Genomic DNA, 20000 nt, shown 5'->3' with positions numbered 1-20000 from the left:
CGAGGAGAGGGAGGAAGAGAAGGAAAGAAGGATATGGAGGGAAACTGTCGAGATGATAAGAGAGGAGGAAAGGAGGGAGGAAGGTGGGAGAGACAGGAAGAGATAAAGGAGAAAATGAGAGGAGAAAAAAGAGAGAGACGGAGAGATGGAGATAAATGAGAGAGAGAAAGATGATGGATGAGAAGTTGGAAGTAACGAAGGAAGAAAACGGAGGAAGAAAAAGGTAAATACAAGAGAAAGGAAAGTAAGAAGAAGAGGGGAGAGAGAGAGAAAGAGAGAGAGAGAATATATATATATATATATATATATATATATATATATATATATATATATATATATATATATATGTATATATATATATATATATATATATATATATATATATATATATATATATATATATATATATATATATATATATATATGTATATATATATATATATATATATATATATATATATATATATATATATATATATATATATATATAAAACGAGAAATGATAAGAAAAAGATGATGAAGCGAAGGAAAGTGATAAAAGATCAAGATAAATATGAGAGAGAGAGAGAGAGAGAGAGAGAGAGATGAGAAAGGACACAGAAATATCCCCAAATTAACCTGAAGACAAAGAAGCGCTCCTGACTTCCTCCTTCAGTGTTCCTTAAGAGACACAGCAGGTTTAATTAAGGAAAACTCTAGCTCCTTAAGTAACCTAGTAAGACACGAGACTGGCCGCGGTTAAAGACACCGGGGGACTATGACCTGACCTTTGACCTTTCTGTTTAAGCTTTGAAGACGTATAGATTTGTGACCTTTCTCTTTTAGCTTTCAAGACGCTAAGGACTGATCTAGACCCCTGAGCTTTGTTATTTTTTTTTTTTTTAAGCTATGAAGAAGCTATGGAATGTGACCTGACCCATGACCTTTCTGTTTTAGTTGTCAAGACGACCCATGACCTTTCTGTTTTACCTGTCAAGACAACCCATGACCTTTCTGTTTTAGCTTTCAAGACAATGCATGACCCTTCTGTTTTAGCTTTCAAGACGACCCATGACCTTTCTGTTCTAGCTTTCAAGACAACCCATGACCTTTCTGTTCTAGCTTTCAAGACGACCCATGACCTTTGTGTTTTAGTTTTCAGGACAACCCATGACCTTTCTGTTTTAACTTTCAAGACAACCCATGACCTTTCTGTTTTAACTTTCAAGACAACCCATGACCTTTCTGTTTCAACTTTCAAGACAACCCATGACCCTTCTGTTTTAGTTGTCAAGACGGTAAGGACTGTGACCGGATTATGACCTGAGCTTTGACCTTTCTTTTTTAGCTTTGAAGACGCTAAGGACTGTGTCCTTAACCCTTGGCCTTTCTCGACTAGCTTTGCAGATGTAAACGACTTCGATCTTGACGTATGACCTTTTGCTTTCAAGGCTGTCAAGACTCGAGAGAATTTTTCATTTTGACCTCTGACCTTTCTTTAGGAACTTCTTCAGGACTCTTAGAAAATTGCAGCCTTGACCCCTGACCTTTCTGTTTTTGCTCAGAAGACGCTTGCGACTCATCTTGACCATGATTTTTTATTTTTTGCAAATTTTTCAAGGAGCTAATAATTGTAATTTTGACCTCTGACTTTTTTTTTTCAAAACACTTCTAACTTTGACGTGAACCTGCCACATATTTTTTTTTCAAGAGGCTAGACCCGTGACCTTGACCTCTGACCTTTATTTTTACCTACGAATTTCAGGTTCCAACCGGTCTAGAAGATCAAGTGCCGATCAGTCTAAAGTTTCATTTTTTTCAATTAATTTTGAGCTGTAAGTTTCGGTCCAATTTTAAAACACTTATGAAACTAGGAAACAGGTAGACAATGCTTCACCTTATAGAGTAAAATTACATATACGCTTTTTACTCTAACGTGGCCTAAAACTGCCATCCCTCCATCTTGAATACAGAACTGTAACAGTAGATTAACAACAGAACTGGACGCTGGTTCGGAAAAGTGCAGTGGAGAGGATTATGTAGAGCCGCTGCATTGTATTTTTCTGTCACTGAGCTACGTGAAATAAGCTGTAAAGAGGTACAAATAGAGAGAAAAGTGAGTGGGAGAGGGGAAAGGGATGGTGAGAATGAGAGGAAAATGTGGGAGGGATGTAAGGGAGAAAGGAAAAAAAAGGGAATGTGTTAGAGGAGGAAAGGAGATAAGGGGAGAGGGCGAGAGGGGTGAGAGGAGGGGAGGGAGGAAAGAGAGAGAAGGGAAAGTAGGAAAGGGAGAGAGGAGTGGAGGAAGAATAGGAGAGGGGAGAGGAGAAAGAAGGGGAGAGAGAGAAAGGAGGAGGATGTGAGGAGCATGAAATACGAGAAGAAGGAGGAGAGGAACAGGATGGGGAAACGAGATTGCAACATTGGAATAAAAGATACTGAATAAGAAAAGTGGAAGAGAGAGAGAGAGAGAGTAATGGGCGATTGATAAGACAGGAATCAGAATGGCAGGAGAAGGGAGATAACGATAGGGTGAAGAAGAAGAAGAGAGCAAAGGAGGAAAGAAAGAATAGAAGACAAAGAAAATTTAGAAGGAAGAAGAAGAAAAAGTATTAGAAGGAAATAAATAAAACTGATGCCTTCTGCGGCAGGGTATCTTTATAAATTTGAGAGAGAGAGAGAGAGAGAGAGAGAGAGAGAGAGAGAGAGAGAGAGAGAGAAGGGACCCACCGTCAGAGGTCAGTAATGAGAAAATACAAAGAACTAAGATGTGATGATGATGATGATGATGATGATGATGATAATAATGATGACAGAGTTAGAAAGTAATACTGAAGAAAAACACAAAGAAAATATTAAGACAAAAAAAGACGAACTGTGAAGAAAAAGAAGAAGGAGAAGAAGAAGACGAAGAAGAAAAGAAGGAGAGGAAGAAGACGAGGATGGAGAAGAAAGGAAAAAGTTGGAACATAAGAAGCCAAAACGAATCAAGAAAGAAGAGGAGATAAGACAATATGACAAGACTTGGAAAGAGATCAAGAGACAGTGGAGATAGAGGAACCCAGAGAGAGAGAGAGAGAGAGAGAGAGAGAGAGAGAGAGAGAGAGAGAGAGAGAGAGAGAGAGAGAGAGAGAGAGAGAGAGAGAGAGAGGGGGGGTAACAAAAAGGAAAGTTGGAGAGATACGGGTGAGTGGGGTAGTTGGAGGGGAGAGAGAGAGAGAGAGAGAGAGAGAGAGAGAGAGGTAACAAAAAGGAAAGTTGGAGAGATACGAGTGGGTGGGGTAGTTGGAGGGGAGAGAGAGAGAGAGAGAGAGAGAGAGAGAGAGAGAGAGAGAGAGGTGAAATTGACAGGAGAAATGGAACCAATAACACAGTGGGATTTCATGTCATAAATACGAAGACTTTACTGCCACTACAGGACTTACAACACCTTAATGAGAGAGAGAGAGAGAGAGAGAGAGAGAGAGAGAGAGAGAGAGAGAAATAAAAGGTAAACACAAGCCACATACAGCATCATATTTCATGGCTCATTCCTCGCCCTCCGCCTACTGGGAGAAAGAGAGACAATGAGAAAGGAAAATAGCTCTAAAGAAAGATAGTTGTTAGAGGCAGAAGAAAAGGGCTAGGAAGATGCTTAGTGTATTTAGGAAGGGTACGCACCACCCTCCACATACGGGCTCATAGTCACAAAGGTGATAGGTCCAAACTCTGGGATTTCCCCTAGCGCCAATGTCCATCCTCCTTATCGGACTATGGATTGTGATGGGTTAACAGCCAGTCTGAGCTGGTTCGATAAAATGCCCTTGACTAGGTTAAGTGAGGTGAGGTAAGAAGTCAGAGGCAGCCAAAGAAAACACCCCGACACTCACACTTGACATCGAGCCTCTGTGTGTTGGAAGCCGCGTCCCCCACTGGATTATGTGCGTGGCAGGAGTAGCGCCCAGCCTGCCCACTGGTGACCACCTGCAGCACTAGGCTCTGGTTGCTGACTATGACGCCCCCAGTAATGTTGTGTTCCAGCACCGCGTTCTGGAAGGGAGAGGGGGGGAGCTGGAAGTTAGTTGAGAGTAGTGATGGAGGTTCTGAGGACAGTGTTAGGGAAAGGCTTGGTCAGATAATGAGAGGAAGAATTCTGTGGAGATGGAAGGAGTTTGAAGTAGTTAGCGAGTGAATTATTTGGTTGTGGAGTTACATAGATTAGGGGTTTGGTTGTTATGGTTTTTCTTAGTGCATTCTAGATTTCGGGAGTGACGTGAGAAGAGTAGTTACAGGATATCTAAGGAGTTTCTGAGACAGTATTGAGATGTTCTTGATAAATATGTGAGAGGAAACAGAATATTCCAACACTGCCACTGGTATCTACACACACACACACACACACACACACACACACACACACACACACACACACACACACACACACACACACTTTCAATATACCACTGAAATCCCGAAACTATCTTGCTCAGTTTCCAAAATACTGCGTTTCGTCCATTTCAGTATTGAAGCTATGCAACAGAGTAATGCAACCTGAATCTCCGTTGAATTGTTGCAAACCTGACTCGTCAAATAAATTCATAGTAAGTCCAATACCTGAGTCCTCCCATTCTAGACTGTTTATTTATTTATTTGTTTACTTTTTTCTTTTATTAATTTCTGTCTTTATTTCGTCACCTAAATTAATTGTAATCTGTAAGTCCGATACCTGAGTCCTATTTCAGACCATTTTAGCTTTTCATTTTCTTCCTTTCTTTCTCTTTCTCCTTTTTTTTTTACTCCAATCATTACCGGAATATCTTGGATGTAAAGCGGCGTTCTTCATTTTCCATCCACTTCATTTATCCATTTTCCTTTTGTATTTCCTCCTGTCTTCATTCCAGGTACTCCACTGCGTCTCCTTCTTACCTTCATGTCCGTCACTTTCCTTATTGTTCGATTAAAAATAAAGATCCATGAGCAGAGAAACATAGCAAGCCTCTCTCACATTAGGAATATTTAGAGCAAACTCAAAAGAAGTGGTGAAATATTGAGCGAACTTTTGTCTCAGACTGTGTTTCCTTCTGTATATTTTTTCATCTGCCTTTGGTTCCTTCTTTCTCTTCTTTTTTTATTTATACTTCTTTTCCATTTCTTCATTCTAGTCTTCTTCGCTTTCATCTCTCTCTCTCTCTCTCTCTCTCTCTCTCTCTCTCTCTCTCTCTCTCTCTCTCTCTCTCTCTCTCTCTCTCACACACACACACACACACACACACACACACACCTATCTATTATCCATCTCTCTATCCATCTATCAGTCTGTCTGTCATGTATCATCAGTCTGTATCTCTGTATCTGTGTTTACCATTATCTTTCCACTGTTGGAATATCTATCTGTCTTATCAGTCTATCATGTATTTTTATTTATATCCATCTATCTGTATCTGTCTATCATGCTGTCTCTCTGTCTAATCTATCTATCTGTTAATCCATCTATCTATCGGCCACTACCCATCACCTTACATTATGCCTCCACGTGACTTACGAGACTTTGGGATTCGCCTTGATGGAGCACTCAAAGTAGACATCATCCCCTTCCTTGATGTCGTCAGAATCCAGCGACGACCCGAAGCTGGCGAGGGCTGTTGGAAGGTCTGGAGAGAGGATAAGAGAGAGACGTAGGTGAGGCTGGAACTGGAAGGATATTTGGAAGGAAAATGTCTACCGAGGAGTGTAACTTAGAGAGACAGGACGTAAGATGTTGTCAGGATCCAGCGAAGACCCAAAGCTGGCAAGGGTTGTGGGCAGGTCTGGAAGGCGGAGGGAGAGGGAGAGGTAGGTGAGGCTGGAACTGGAAGGGTATGTGGAGGGAAAAAGTCTACCAAGGAGGGTAATTACCCAAATGTTGTCAGACTCCAGCGAAGACCCGAAGCTGGCGAGGGCTGTGGGCAGGTCCGGAAAGAAAGATTAAGAGAGAAGTAGGTGAGGCTGGCGCTGGAAGGATAACTGGAAGGAAAAATTTACCAAGCAGTGTGACTGAGACGGAAGGAACGTAAGATGTCAGAATCCAGCGAAGACCCGAGGCTGGTGAGGGCTGTTGGCAGGTCTGGAAAGAGGAAGTAGGGAGAGAAGTAGGTGAGGCTGGAACTGGAAGGATGTTTGGAAGGAAAATTCTTCTAAGGAGTGTGACTTAGAGGGAAGGAACGTAAGATGTTGTCAAAATCAAGCGAAGACCCTAAGCTGGCGATGGCTGTTGGCAGGTCTGGAAAGAGCAGGTAGAGAGAGAAGTAGGCGCGGCTGGAACTGGAAGGATATTTGGAAGAAAAAATTCTACCTTGAAGTGTGACCTAGGAGGAAGGCACCAATGTTGTCTGGTTGCCATATCAAGACTGCTGAAAATGTCTTATCCTTAAAATACATCCCCTTGTAACTTACGCCAGTCTTAAGTCAAAAAGTATTAACCTTTTATCTTAATATGTCTGACATAATAAAAATTAGGGAAAAGAATAAAAATTGAAAGGCTTTGGGAGAGGAAATATCTTAAGGGATTGCAGAGGTGAAGCTGAAGGAAAGTGAGATCTGGGGAGAGAGAGAGAGAGAGAGAGAGAGAGAGAGAGAGAGAGAGAGAGAGAGAGAGAGAGAGAGAAGATTAGAAGGGAGGTAGATGAGTTTGAAGCTTAAAAGAAAACGGGAGGAAAGAAGAGGTCAAGAAGGGATTAAGGGGTTGAGCTAGAGAGAGAGAGAGAGAGAGAGAGAGAGAGAGAGAGAGAGAGAGAGAGAAATATATATATAGAGAGAGGTGAAAGTAATGGAAGAGAGGTTAAAATTGTGAGATGGAAGGAAAGAAAGGAGGTGAGTGGGTAGAACAGATCCCTTGCTGTCAGAGGCAGTCTAGATATGGAGAAAGATGGGGGCAAGTTTGGTGGTGAGGGAGAGAAGTAAGATAGATGTGGAGAGAGAAAGAGGAAGAGAGGAGAGAGAAAAGTAAACGAGGAGTAATGAGAAAGGAACTGTAAAGAGGCAAGATGATAGGTACGAGTGAAGGAAATGAGAGAGAGAGAGAGAGAGAGGGAGAGAGAGAGATCGCTGAGGGCGTGTGAGGATTAACTCAGATTAAAAGAAGAGGTGATGAACGAAGGGAGAGAGAGAGAGAGAGAGAGAGAGAGAGAGAGAGAGAGAGAGAGAGAGAGATCGCTGAGGGCGTGTGAGGATTAACTCAGATTAAAAGAAGAGGTGATGAACGAAGGGAGAGAGAGAGAGAGAGAGAGAGAGAGAGATCGCTTAGGGCGTGTGAGGATTTACTCAGATTAAAAGAAGAGGTGATGTACGAAGAGAGAGAGAGAGAGAGAGAGAGAGAGAGAGAGGGGGGGGGAGATCGCTGAGGGCGTGTGAGGATTAACTCAGAATAAAATAAGAAGTGATGAACGAAGAGAGAGAGAGAGAGAGAGAGAGAGAGAGAGAGAGAGACGAAGGAAATGGACAGAAATTAAGGCGAATCGCTTATATAGGAGATGGAATTTTAGTGGCTGATGAGGAAGTGAAAAACAGATGAAGCACAGTGAAAAATGGTGAATTACTGATAGAGGAAGAAACGAAGAATAGATGAAGGGCAATGATAAAAAATGAGTCTGTATTTTAAGTGGAAATGACGGATATGAAAATGTAAAAAAGTCAAGAGAGAAGGGAGTCAAAAAAAGAAATGAATGAGACACGAGTTAGTGCAGTGAAAAAGAAAAAAAATGAGAGAATGGACAAAAAAGAGAGGAAATGAGAGAAATAAAAATAATAGTATATAGTAAAATTAATTAAGAGATAATAAGAAAACCAGGAATTTAATGGAGAGAAAAAATGGAGAATCGGTGAATGTTGATAACGAAAAAGAAAGGCATTTACGAAAAAGAGAAATTACTTAGAAGAGAAGGAGGAGGAGAAAGTGAGTGGGGTTGGAGGAGGAGGAGCAAGTGAGTGGGGTTGGGGGAAGAGGAGGAGGAGGAAGTGAGTGGGGTTGGGGGAAGAGGAGGAGGAGGAAGTGAGTGGGGTTGGGGGAAGAGGAGGAGGAGCAAGTGAGTGGGGTTGGGGGGAGTGCATCTTAAAGGTGAGAGAATGATAAGTGATGGCTGGAGGTGGTGCGATAGGAGGAATGAAGCATTATGAAGGAGAGTGTCTTTTATGGAACGAGGTGAGGTGGTGATAGTGTGTGTGTGTGGCAGAGAGAGAGAGAGGGAGAGAGAGAATGTGTGTGTGTATGTGACAGGCAGACAGACAGACAGACAAAAAGAGAGAATATGGGACAGTATATGTGTGTGTGTGTGTGTGTGTGTGTGTGTGTGTGTGTGTGTGTGTGTGTGTGTGTAGGTAAGAGAAAGACTGACAAAACAGAGAAGTAGGAAAAAAAACAGAAAACTTCTCAAATCCACACGAGGCAAAAATTTACTGAACAAAATAAACGAAAATAAAAAGAAACTAACGACCTTAAATGAAACCATCCTCACTTGTCCTTTATTTCAGAAACTTTTGACACGAACTGAAACGTACGATCAGGCAAAATTAGAAGGCCTGAGAGAGAGAGAGAGAGAGAGAGAGAGAGAGAGAGAGAGAGAGAGAGAGAGAGAGAGAGAGAGAGAGAGAGAGGAAAGAGCACATTTGTGTCTAGGAAAAGTTTGTGTGTGTGTGTGTGTGTGTGTGTGTGTGTGTGTGTGTGTGTGTTTAAATTTTGATGACTTGATATTGCATGCTTGTGTGTGTTGTTTTTTTCTTTGTTTATTGCATGTGCGTATGTGTGTGTGTGTAGTTATTTATGTGTGTACGTGTGCGTGTAAATATGCCTTACACCAAAATTAAGAGAATGTCAGGATATTTGTCTCTGTGTAAACGCGTGTGAGAAGTTTGCAAAGAGTAATAGCAATTGTGGACGTGACATGCGTTAATGTGAGTGTGTGTGTGTGTGTGTGAGAGAGAGAGAGAGAGAGAGAGAGAGAGAGAGAGAGAGAGAGAGAATACCACACATATACTGCATATTTCTGTTCATAAATCAGCATACATTATTATCTGATTGCACACGTAACAAAAATAAATTAATAGGTAAATAGACAGATAAATACAGTCACCCGAAACTGAACAAAATGAACAAGGTGAACAAATTAATATGAACGAGAAGTGATGATTGTGTGTTATATATACGTCCTTTACCTTAACTTGTCCCAGATCTTCGTCCCTTTGCAGCTTATTTCGTATAGCTCAGTGGCAGAAACAATACCATGGTTCTGTATCCTTTCCATAGCACTTCTTCGTGACTAGCACCATATTCTAGCTCTAACCTCTTGTAGATGATGTTCTAGTGTCTGACATTTTTTTTCCACATTGGAGCATGTCTCTCGCTGCTGTACACATTATATTATTCATATTTAGAGAAAATGTGTTGTGGTGTTGAGATAAGAATCCAAATACCACTTTAGTGTAAGTGTGGTGTGGGAATAAAATGAGCGCTAGACCTGCGAAAGTCTGCACTTCTCCGGCGTAAATATGAGGGTAAAGGGAATGCGATAGAGAAATATGAATTGTGTATTATTATGTTTAAAGTCTTGGGGGAACATTTACCCTGTTGGTATATTTTAATGTAATCAGTGCTACTTTATTGAGGTGCATAATGTGCATGGTAGAGTTGTAAAGTACTTCTACTCTTGTATAAACCCCAGAGTGTCTGAGGATTGGCACCTCACTTTTATGCTGATCTGACCACATCCAGTGGAGAGCGCGGCAGATGTGAGGCAGCACGCACTTATCATTCAAACGAGAGGGATATATTACTCTGAGTTCTCTCTGTGTCGCAGTTGTATCTTACTGTGGCCAATAAAGTGAGATAAATCTGCTCAGTTTTCTGTCACCTGCACCCGCTACCTACCATTCCTTCAACAGGATCTACACCGATTCACACAATCTCCTGTGTGTGAGAGAGACAATGGTGGAGAGTGTCAGCTGAAAGTGACTTCGGCCAGGCGGAACATTACATCTTGATAACCTGCTTGGAACAGTGCAGTCACGCCTAAGCTGATACATAATATTGGTAATCAGCTGTGGGATTCCAACCAGCTGATACAATGAGGAGATGGTAATTTTAGGCCAAGTTAGAGTGAAAAGGGATTAGGTAACTAGGTAATGAAAAATTAATCACCCACAGAGAGAGCAATGCCAAAGTACTGATTGGATTTCTTTGAGAAAGAGAGAGAGAGAGAGAGAGAGAGAGAGAGAGAGAGAGAGAGAATGTGTGAGTGTGTATGTGTGTTTGTGAAACAGTGAGCGTCTATACTACATAATAACCATGGAATTTGTGTCTTCGCTACAATCCTCACCCAGTTCCTAGCTAAAGAAAGAAAAATGTTAATGATGATGAAATTGATGATGATGGTGATGTGTGGTATATATGTGGTGTGTGTTAAGTTTTATTGCTGTTACGCTTTATATATGTGTGTTAAGTACCAGGGAGAATATTACCCCATCTCTCCTCCTTCACCCACCTCAAATAATCTCAAGACAAAGACTGGAAGGAAGAAGAGAGAGTGTTTTAAGAAGGCATCAGAGTTACCTTATGAGATACAAGGGTTACTTAAATGATTTAAAGTGATACAAGGACGTAGCTGCTTAGAAGGTTCTAGGTGATAAATAAAAGGACGTACTTACAAGGTTCTAGGTAATGCAAGGTTTAAGGACGGACTTAGAAGGTCAAAGTGGCATTTACAAGTCTCACAGCCGTACTTACGAGGTTCAACATGGTACTTAAAAGGTTCAAGGACTTACAAGATTCAAGGACCTACTTACAAGGCTGCAGGTGGTACTTACAAACAGTACTAACACAGGTACTTACAGTGGACAGAGAGGGCCCACACCTTCTCCATAACAACGTGGTTGGCAGCTGAAGTCTCAGCCTGGCACCTGAGATAAGTCCCGTCGTCCGCAGGGGAGGGGTGAGAGCTTGGGTGCTACTTGTAACATTGCCATCACTCGACGTCTGTGTGTGGGGAGATGAAGGGTGAGGCAGGAGGGAGATTGGAGGGAGAAGGGGAGGGAAATGAGGAAGCTTGGAGGAAATGGAGGAAGACTGGAGGGAGAACGGGAGGGAATGGAGGAAGATTGGAGGGAGAAGGGAAGGGAATGGAGGAAGACTGGAGTGAGAAGGGGAGGGAATGGAGGAAGACTGGAGAGAGAACGGGAGGGAATGGAGGGAGGCTGGAGGGAGAAGGCGGGGGAATGGAGGAAGATTGGAGGGAGAAGGGGAGGGAATGGAGGAAGATTGGAGGGAGAAGGGGAGGGAATGAAGGAAGATTGGGGGGAGAAGGGGAGGGAATGGAGGAAGATTGGAGGGAGAAGGAGAAGGAATGGAGGAAGATTGGAGGGAGAAGGAGGAGGAATGGAGGGAAGGTGAGGGGAAGGAGGGAGGAGCGCAAGGAGAGGAGAGGAGAGAGTAGGGCAGGAGGGAATGTGGGGAGGAAGAGGGAGGAAGAATGGATAAGAGAGGAAAGAGTGGGGAAGGATGGATGGGAGGGTGGAGGGAGGAATCGTAGGGTAGGAATGTGGAGAGAGGAGGAAAGGAGAGGTGGAGGGAAGAAATGTAGGAGGAAAAGGGTAGAGAAGGACGGGTTGTCGGGTGGAGGGGGGAGAAAAAAAACGTGAAAATACAATTGGCGTCGAGAGTGGGAAAAATGTGAAGTAGGTCAGAGAGAGAGAGAGAGAGAGAGAGAGAGAGAGAGAGAGAGGAAGGCAGTTGTGAGGGAGAGGAAATAGGAGTGACGGCAAAAGAGGTAAGAAGAAGTACAAAGGAGTACAAAGGAAAGCAAACAACAAAAGACCTTATGGTCCTTTCGAGGCTGTTTGTTACTGAGTAGACTATGACTACGAGATCTAACTCTACATGCTGAAGGATAAGGATAATACAGCAAAAGGGCTCCCCCCCCCCCTCCAAACCCTCCAGTTAAAACTGGTAAGAAAAAGTGAGAAAAACCACCACGCAGCATGGAAAAACTGACATGGAAATTTCATAGGAAAGGCTGAAAAGGAAAAGTTACATTCTATAATACTTTATCTATAAGCTACCAGTATGAATAACCTGAAAAAGAGTGTAGTAAAGTAAAATATATGATCGAATAAATAAATAATGCATGACACCATGTACGGGTACGTTGAGTTAACGGGGCGTCTGCGGACACAGCGTGGAAATTGCACTGTGCACAGTGTGGATGTTCAAGGGTGTTGCGGCAGCCTTGCCTGGCGCTATTAAGGTAGGCAACAGTCAATCAGGCCCCAGCTCCATTCATTTCACTGAGACTAGGAACTTTCCCATGCTGGACAAGCACACAAGTCACCTCCTGAAGCAGTGATCCCTGGTACATTAAAAAAATCCCCGTGGTGGCCAATTGACTAACAGGGACCCTCAGTGATCCACAGCCCATCACAGGTCGAAAGTATGAGTAGTGACCTTTAACTTAGGGCTATCTGTGCATATCCTAGTCTGTGCATATACTATATTTGCATTTAATAAATTGATCTAGGCTCTAAAAAAAATAAAATAAAATAAAATACAAAATTATACACAAGTGTTTTATTCAGGAGTAAGCATATTAAGCTGGGGGTTAGACGACAAATAGTCATCCAGGCGAACTTTAAAGGTCAGTACTGTATCAGAATTTACTACATTGGAGGGCAATTTATTCCATACATTTACAACTCTGTTGAAGAAGAAATGCTTAGCTTCATGTGACTGGAATCGTTTGCCAATTATTTTATGCCCATCGCCTCTAGTATAATTCGAGTGGTCAACTGTGAAGTATTTATCAACAGCCATGTTATCATGTCCTTTGACTATTTTGAATACTTGAATTAGATTTCCTCTTAACCTCCGTTTGGTTAGGGTAAATAGATTCAGGGCTTCTAAACGTTCCTCACATGGTTTATTTTTCAGTCTAGGTGTCATCTTTGTCATCCTTCGCTGCATTCTTTCAAACTTTTCCATATCCTTTTTATAATACGGTGACCAAAACTGAATGCAATATTCCAAGTGGGGACCTACTAAGGAATTATACAAAGTTAGCACAATATTATCAGATTCATATTCAAATGCCCAACCTATGAATCCAATCAATTTATTGGCTTTTTGCACAGCTTCTGTGCATTGTTTGCTTGGTTTCAGATCGTTTGTTATTATAACTCCTAAGTCTTTTTCAAGGTTTACCCTATCCTTTCTGGTCGTCCTATAGCCGCTGTTTTAGACGGCCATCGTTCTTCTCCTAGATCTATCAACAGTTGTGTTCCTCAGGGCTCTGTCCTATCACCAACTCTCTTCCTTTTATTCATCAGTGACCTTCTAAGCTGTACATCTAACCCTATCCACTCGTACACTGATGACTCCACCCTTCACCTTTCCATTCGGTTCCCACAACGTCCATCTCAGCAGTTACCTTAACAAACAAGGGATGAGGCTAAGGCACACCTAATGTCTGACTTGGCTCGTATCTCTGACTGGGGTAAACATAATCTGGTTGTTTTAATGCATCAAAGACTCAGTTCTTACACCTATCATCCCTACAGAATCATCCACAGGTGTGCCCACTAATGTTTAATAATACTCAGCTTAATCCTGCGTCATCCTTGAACATGCTTGGGGTTTCATTCACTCGGGACTTATCTTGGAAAGATCATATTACATCTCTTGTAAAATCTGCTTCCAAGATTTTAGGTGTGCTAAGCCGACTCCGTTCCTTTTTTACCCCTGCACAATTGTTGACTCTATACACGAGTTTTATCAGTCCCTGTGTGGAGTACAACTCGCATGTCTGGGGAGGTTCTCCATATACAGCTCTTCTCAATAGGGTGGAGTCAAAGGCTTTTCGTCTCATTAACTCTCCTCCTCTTACTGGCTCCCTTCAACCTCTGTCTCTTCGCAGCACTGTTGCATCTTTATCTCTTTTCTATCGCTACATCAGTGGCCGCTGCTCCTCTGAACTGTCTGCTTGCATTCCTCCACCTCTATGATGGGCGCTAGCACCCGTCAAGCAGCAAACTCTCATCCCTTTTCTGTCCAACTCTCTAATGCAAGAGTTAACCGTTACTCCCAGTCCTTCATTTATGCAACAGGTCAACTCTGGAACTGTCTCCCTGTCTGTATTTTCTGCGTCCTATGATCTCCAGTCTTTCAAACGTAGTGTTTCCAGGCAACGCGAAATGATCAGATCTTGAATTTGGCTCTCTCTTGTATTTTGTTCTTCTCTTGGAAGTAGCAATAATTGCGGGCTCGTGGCCTTTGGTTTCATCTTCCTAGCATAAAGAAAAAAAGTTGGACATTATTCATGCCATAACTAGCTCTTACATTTTAACTGCCAATGTTTAGCACTTTGCATTTATTAATATTGAAATCCATTTGCCAAACTTGGGCCCAGTTGAACAGTCGATCAAGATCTCTCTGAATTGCCAGCCTTTGCAGTGCTGTATCTGCTCTGTTACCTATTTTAGTATCGTCAGCAAAATTTGAAATTTTACAACATAATCCTTCATCAATATCATTTATATATACAGTATTAAGAAAAGAATAGGACCTAACAATGAACCCTGCGACACTCCACTTGTAACGTTTATCCAGTCTGACTCTTTTCCATTTGTTACAGTGCTTTGCTTTCGTCCTGTGAGCCAATCTTCTACCCACCTGAGAACACTGCCGCTGACACCATGTGCTTCTAGCTTCTGAAGGAGTCTTTTGTGTGGAACTTTGTCAAAAGCCTTTTGAAAATCAAGGTACACAACATCGACAGATTTAGTGTCGTCATACATGCTCAGTATATCATTGAAAAAGTCCAGCAGATTCATGAGGCAAGAGCGATTATTACGAGAACCATGTTGAGAACCTTTAATGTGATTGTTTGATTCTAAGTGTTTCACAGACTTATCTCTGAGAATAGTTTCAAGCAATTTGCAAATCACCGATGTTAAACTAATTGGGCGGTAGTTTTCTGGCTGCGCTTTGTTACCTTCTTTTAATATTGGGGTTACGTTAGCAAGTAGAGGAGGGAGGAAAGGAAAGACCGAAAAATAGGAAGAGGAGAGACGAAGGTGAAAGGAAACGATGTGTGTGTGTGTGTGTGTGAGAGAGAGAGAGAGAGAGAGAGAGAGAGAGAGAGAGAGAAGACGAGCAAGAGTTGAAGCACACCAATAATTTAATAACAAGGAGAACGAGATCCGGGGCAGGAAAGAGGGGAAACTTATAAAGAACTCCGAGATCACCCACATCAATCTTCCCTAATTCTCAATAATCCCCTCACCATATATCTCTGCTGCTGCTGCTGTGTGTGTGTGCGTTTTTTCCCTCCCTCCCCTCCCTACCTCGCTCCCTTTCTCTCCGTTTTTCCTTCCTACTTTTTTCCTCTTTTTTTTTCTTCGTTATTCATTCTACTCAGTTCCTTCTTTCATCTCTTTTCAGTTTTAGCATCTTTTTATTATTGTTATTATCATTATTATTATTATTATTATTATTATTATTATTATTATCATGATCATGATCATCATCATCATCATCATCATCATCATCATCTTGCCATTCCTGGAGCAATTTTCCATATTCTTCACACACACACACACACACACACACACACACACACACACACACACACACACACACACACACACACACACACACACACACACACACACACATTCTTTTCAGCCCTGTTTTAAATTAGGCGTATCCTTCCATCACATACAAATACTCATCAGTTATACACACACACACACACACACACACACACACACACACACACACACACACACACACACGGTTCCTCCTACGGGCTTGAACAGAAATGGGAATGACAAGGACGCTCGCTGCTCGGCGTATCAAACAGACGAAACTCAATCATAAGATCCGAAGTTTAAGAGCGAAAAAGCCCGCTGGTCGAGAGAGAGAGAGAGAGAGAGAGAGAGAGAGAGAGAGAGGAAAATGGGTTTAGAGTATGGATTGGCTAAGTTGTGGGAGGGTGGGTGTGTGGGGGAGAAAGAACCCTGGGGAATAGTGTGGTGCCAAGTCTTGTTTATTTCTGTGGGAGAGAATGATCTTTTTTTCGGGGTAGGGGTGGAGTGGAGACGGTGATGGTGGTGGGGGAGAGATGGTGGTGGTGGTGGAGTGATGATGGTGGTGGGGGAGAGATGATGGTGGTGTGGTGATGAACTGGAAATGAATGAGTTAAGTGACAGGGGAGGAATTTTTGAGGAGGCCTCTTGGGGGTGACCTGTTGCAGGGACCTTTTTTGTTTTTATTCTCTGGGGAAGGGAATTAATTTTTCTTCTCTGGGTTGTTCTTGAATTGATGGAATGTCCGTGGGAGAATTTAAAAAAATGGCTATTAGGGAACGATGTGATGCAGATATATATATATATATATATATATATATATATATATATATATATATATATATATATATATATATATATATATATATTTCTTTTTGTGGGGGATGGGAAGTATTATCATTATTTTTAATGGGGTGTCAGGGGAGAATTTGTGAGAAGGATTAGTGGGGATGATGTGATGAACCGATTGTTTGTTTTAATTTCTGCGCGAGGGATTTTTTTTTTTTTTTTCTAGGAACAAGGGATGGTCGTGGTGTCTTGAATGCGAAAGGTTTACGAAAATAGATCAATCCCTAATTTTCCTTCCCGTTCCTTCTTTTGCCATCACCAGACGGTTTTATTTAGCTCAGGAGAGACTTAACAACCTGGAGGGGTTTGGTACAGCCTTTATTAATCCATCCACTCCCTGGGTAATCTCTCACGCAGAAGGAAATCGTCTGGTATAAGAAAAACAATGCTATCACATAAAGATGGTAATTACAGGCTGAGGAAGTAAAGGAAAGGATTTGAGAGATAATTTGACGATTTTTTCCCACTAAATTGGCCCAGATTTTCGTCCTCTTGCAGCCTATTTCTCGTAGCTCAGTGCCAGATTAAGGCAATACTATGGCTCTGCATATTCCTCATGACACTTCTTCGTGACTAGCTTCACGTCTTGTTAATCTCTCGCTATGACTGGGAATTCAAGATGAAGAGATGGCAATTTTAGGCCAAGTTAAAGTTAAAAGGGTATAGGACTTTATTATTATAACGGAAGGTATTTAAGTTCTCTCTCTCTCTCTCTCTCTCTAATTCCACAGGCCCTATTAAATATTGACACAAGACGCATCTCTTTCTCGCCCCTCCTCCTCTTCCTCCTCCTTCTCCTCCTCCTCCTTCTCACCCTGACGCCTTCGGTATGGAGGTCTCGGCATTATTAAACTCGGCTCGTTGGAAAGATCGTCTGCGTGTAAACTTAGTCCAGTCAGCGCCGAAAACTACTGTGTCTTAAGAAAATTGTCTTCACTCTTTTCTCCTTTCTTGACCTCCGCCGCGCCCTCCCTCTTCACCATCGCACACCCTTCGCTTCTTAAAGAGTTGCGCGCGCGCGCGTGCGTGCGTGTGTGTGTGTGTGTGTGTGTGTGTGTGTGTGTGTGTGTGTGTGTGTGTGTGTGTGTGTGTGTGTGTGTGTGTGTGTGTGTGTGTGTGTGTGTGTGTGTGTGTGTGTGTGTGTGTGTGTGTGTGTGTGTGTGTGTATTTGTGTGTGCGTGTGAGCGTGCGAATAATATCAATACTTATAAACTCTTAACGGCGCCTCACAAATCTTGCAGACCTAGCTAACAATTTAATTTAGTTGATTTAGCGATGTAGAACCAGAACTGAAAGACTGCATCCAGAGGTGGGCGTCTAAAATACATATCCGATTGGCCCCCTGTCGTTCTCAAGACTTTTTATTTGCAAGAAGAAGAAGGTAAGGCATGTATAAAATGTTTCCAAGTCTCTAATTGATCCTAAAAAAAACAATTCTTACGAGGGTTATTTTCTGCAGGAAGGACACGGAAAGGTACTTGCAAAATCTTCTCATATCTCTAGTTCGTCCTTCATAAAGAAATCCAAGTTACGACAATTAATCGATCGTAAATATGTTTGAAATTCCCTCCCATGGTCTACAACAACGCATTCCTGAACCGTCCGCCATCTTTTCCGCCTGAAATTATTCCTTTTTGGTCACTCTGCCGTTTTGATGACAGGGGAAGAGTTAAAATGGCTCACAAATATATTCATTCACCAAGGTTATAACTTTCCTAAATGTTCCTGAAGCTTTTACGAGCCTCTCAGTAAAGGAAGGTTGGCAATATTATTCACGCCAATAACGATGACAACTGGTATTATTTCTCACGCCAGTAAAAATGGGAGGTTGGCAAGATTTCTCACGATTCTGTTAAGGTGATTCTAGAAAGTAATCAAGTTTCTGTGCATCTATTAACACTCTCAGGCTCCTATGGCCCACTATCATCTGAATAAATCCATCTTTGTTTTCTTTATTACTATGTCAGAGAGTTATATATATATATATATATATATATATATATATATATATATATATATATATATATATATATATATATATATAAAATCCATGGTGATACGTAAATACCACTTCACTAGAAATTCGCCTGAAGGTGTTATATATGTTTTGGAGGCAGCTCAGTCTGCTGGTGCGGACGTAGGTGTGGCAGTGGGAGTAGGAAATTATGATGCAGGGTAGACACTGATAACGCTGACCAAACCGTTCCCGCAAAACACTAGAAATCACCAGGCGGAGTGGAAGAGGAGAGTTATATATGGACCCCTCTGTATATAAAAATAAGAAATAATAATAATAATAATAATAATAATAATAATAATAATAATCATAATCATAATAAGAGGCCTAGTCATAATAATAGCATTAATGGTAGTAGTAATAATAATAGTAGCAGCAGCAGCAGCATTAGTAGTAGTAGTAGTAGTAGTGAACATAATAATAATGAAAATAATAATAATAATAATAATAATAAATATTAATAATAGTAATAGTAAAAAATACTACTACTACTACTACTAATGTAATAATAGCTACCCACCGTCTCCGTAGCCTTAAGGACTCTGCTGCCTCCTTTGTACCATTTAATAGAGGGTGGTGGTCTCGATCCCCGGACCTCACAAACAACCTGGTAGTTCTTGTCGGCCTTCAGGGGGGGTGAGGGGGCCGTATCACAACACAGGGGCGGCACTGAGGAGAAAGAGACCAGGAGAGGAGGGGAGGGTTTGGGGGTGAAATTAATGGAGGAGAAATGAACCCTTGCTATCAATTTTTTCATTACCTTCTTCTTCCAGATTCTTTTATGCAACCTGGAGGAGATTTGTTGCACGTCAAGGGATTAATGGAGGATAAATCTATCATCCTCGTTACCCAGAAATCCCTCCCAAGCTAAATATTATAGGCTCGTAGTGAAAGAGTTAAGGGGAGGAAATATATGGAGAGGGGAGGGATTATGGTGTGCTGAAAGATTGCATCTAGGGAGAGAACTGTATAGATAACGGGAGGGCAGACCAGTGGGGAGGGCCAGGGGTTGAATTTGGGGAGGGGAGGAGTGGTGGGTGATTTTGTTGACTGGATCTAGTGTGGCAGTGTGTGGTGTGGTGGTGTGGTGATGTGCAGTGTGGTAGTATGTGGTGGTGGCAGTGTGTGGTGTGGCAGTGTTTGGTTTGTCAGTAGGAGATAATTGAGGTGCAGTTAAGTATGGAGTGGTAATGTTTGTGTGTGTGTGTGTGTGTGTGTGTGTGTGTGTGTGTGTGTGTGTGTGTGTGTGTGTGTGTGTGTGTGTGTGTGTGCAGAAATAATTGCTCCAGTCCACCTTAAGTTCCAAATGTCCCCCTGGTTTTGACGCCCCAGTAAAAGTTGAGTTTACGAGCCAGACAGACGAAGGCGGGATGGACCAGCTTTACACTCACGGTTCATGTCCACCATCACGACCAGGGAAGTGGGCAGCGTCAGGTTGTTATTCGACGTCTCGCAGGTCAGGAGCAGCTTCAGGTCATTCTGCATCAGGGGGCCCAAACTAAGGGTGTTGTAAGGTTCTGCTGGTCTGGGCACTGGGCTGGGGGTCGTAGGAGGAGGGGGGGTCCTGGTGGCT

The 20000-nt window shown here is 42.1% G+C and overlaps 1 pseudogene; it reads right to left on the bottom strand.

Moving 5' to 3' along the window:
* The window catches only part of LOC145398514 (uncharacterized), a 110552-nt pseudogene that overhangs the window by 53092 nt on the left and 37460 nt on the right, over window positions 1-20000 (bottom strand).

Source organism: Coenobita brevimanus, chromosome 5 (genome assembly GCF_032717465.1).
Source record: "Coenobita brevimanus isolate Jiangsu-jjx chromosome 5, ASM3271746v2, whole genome shotgun sequence".
In the NCBI taxonomy this organism is placed as follows: domain Eukaryota; kingdom Metazoa; phylum Arthropoda; class Malacostraca; order Decapoda; family Coenobitidae; genus Coenobita; species Coenobita brevimanus.
This window is presented reverse-complemented; position numbering and strand designations above follow the sequence as displayed.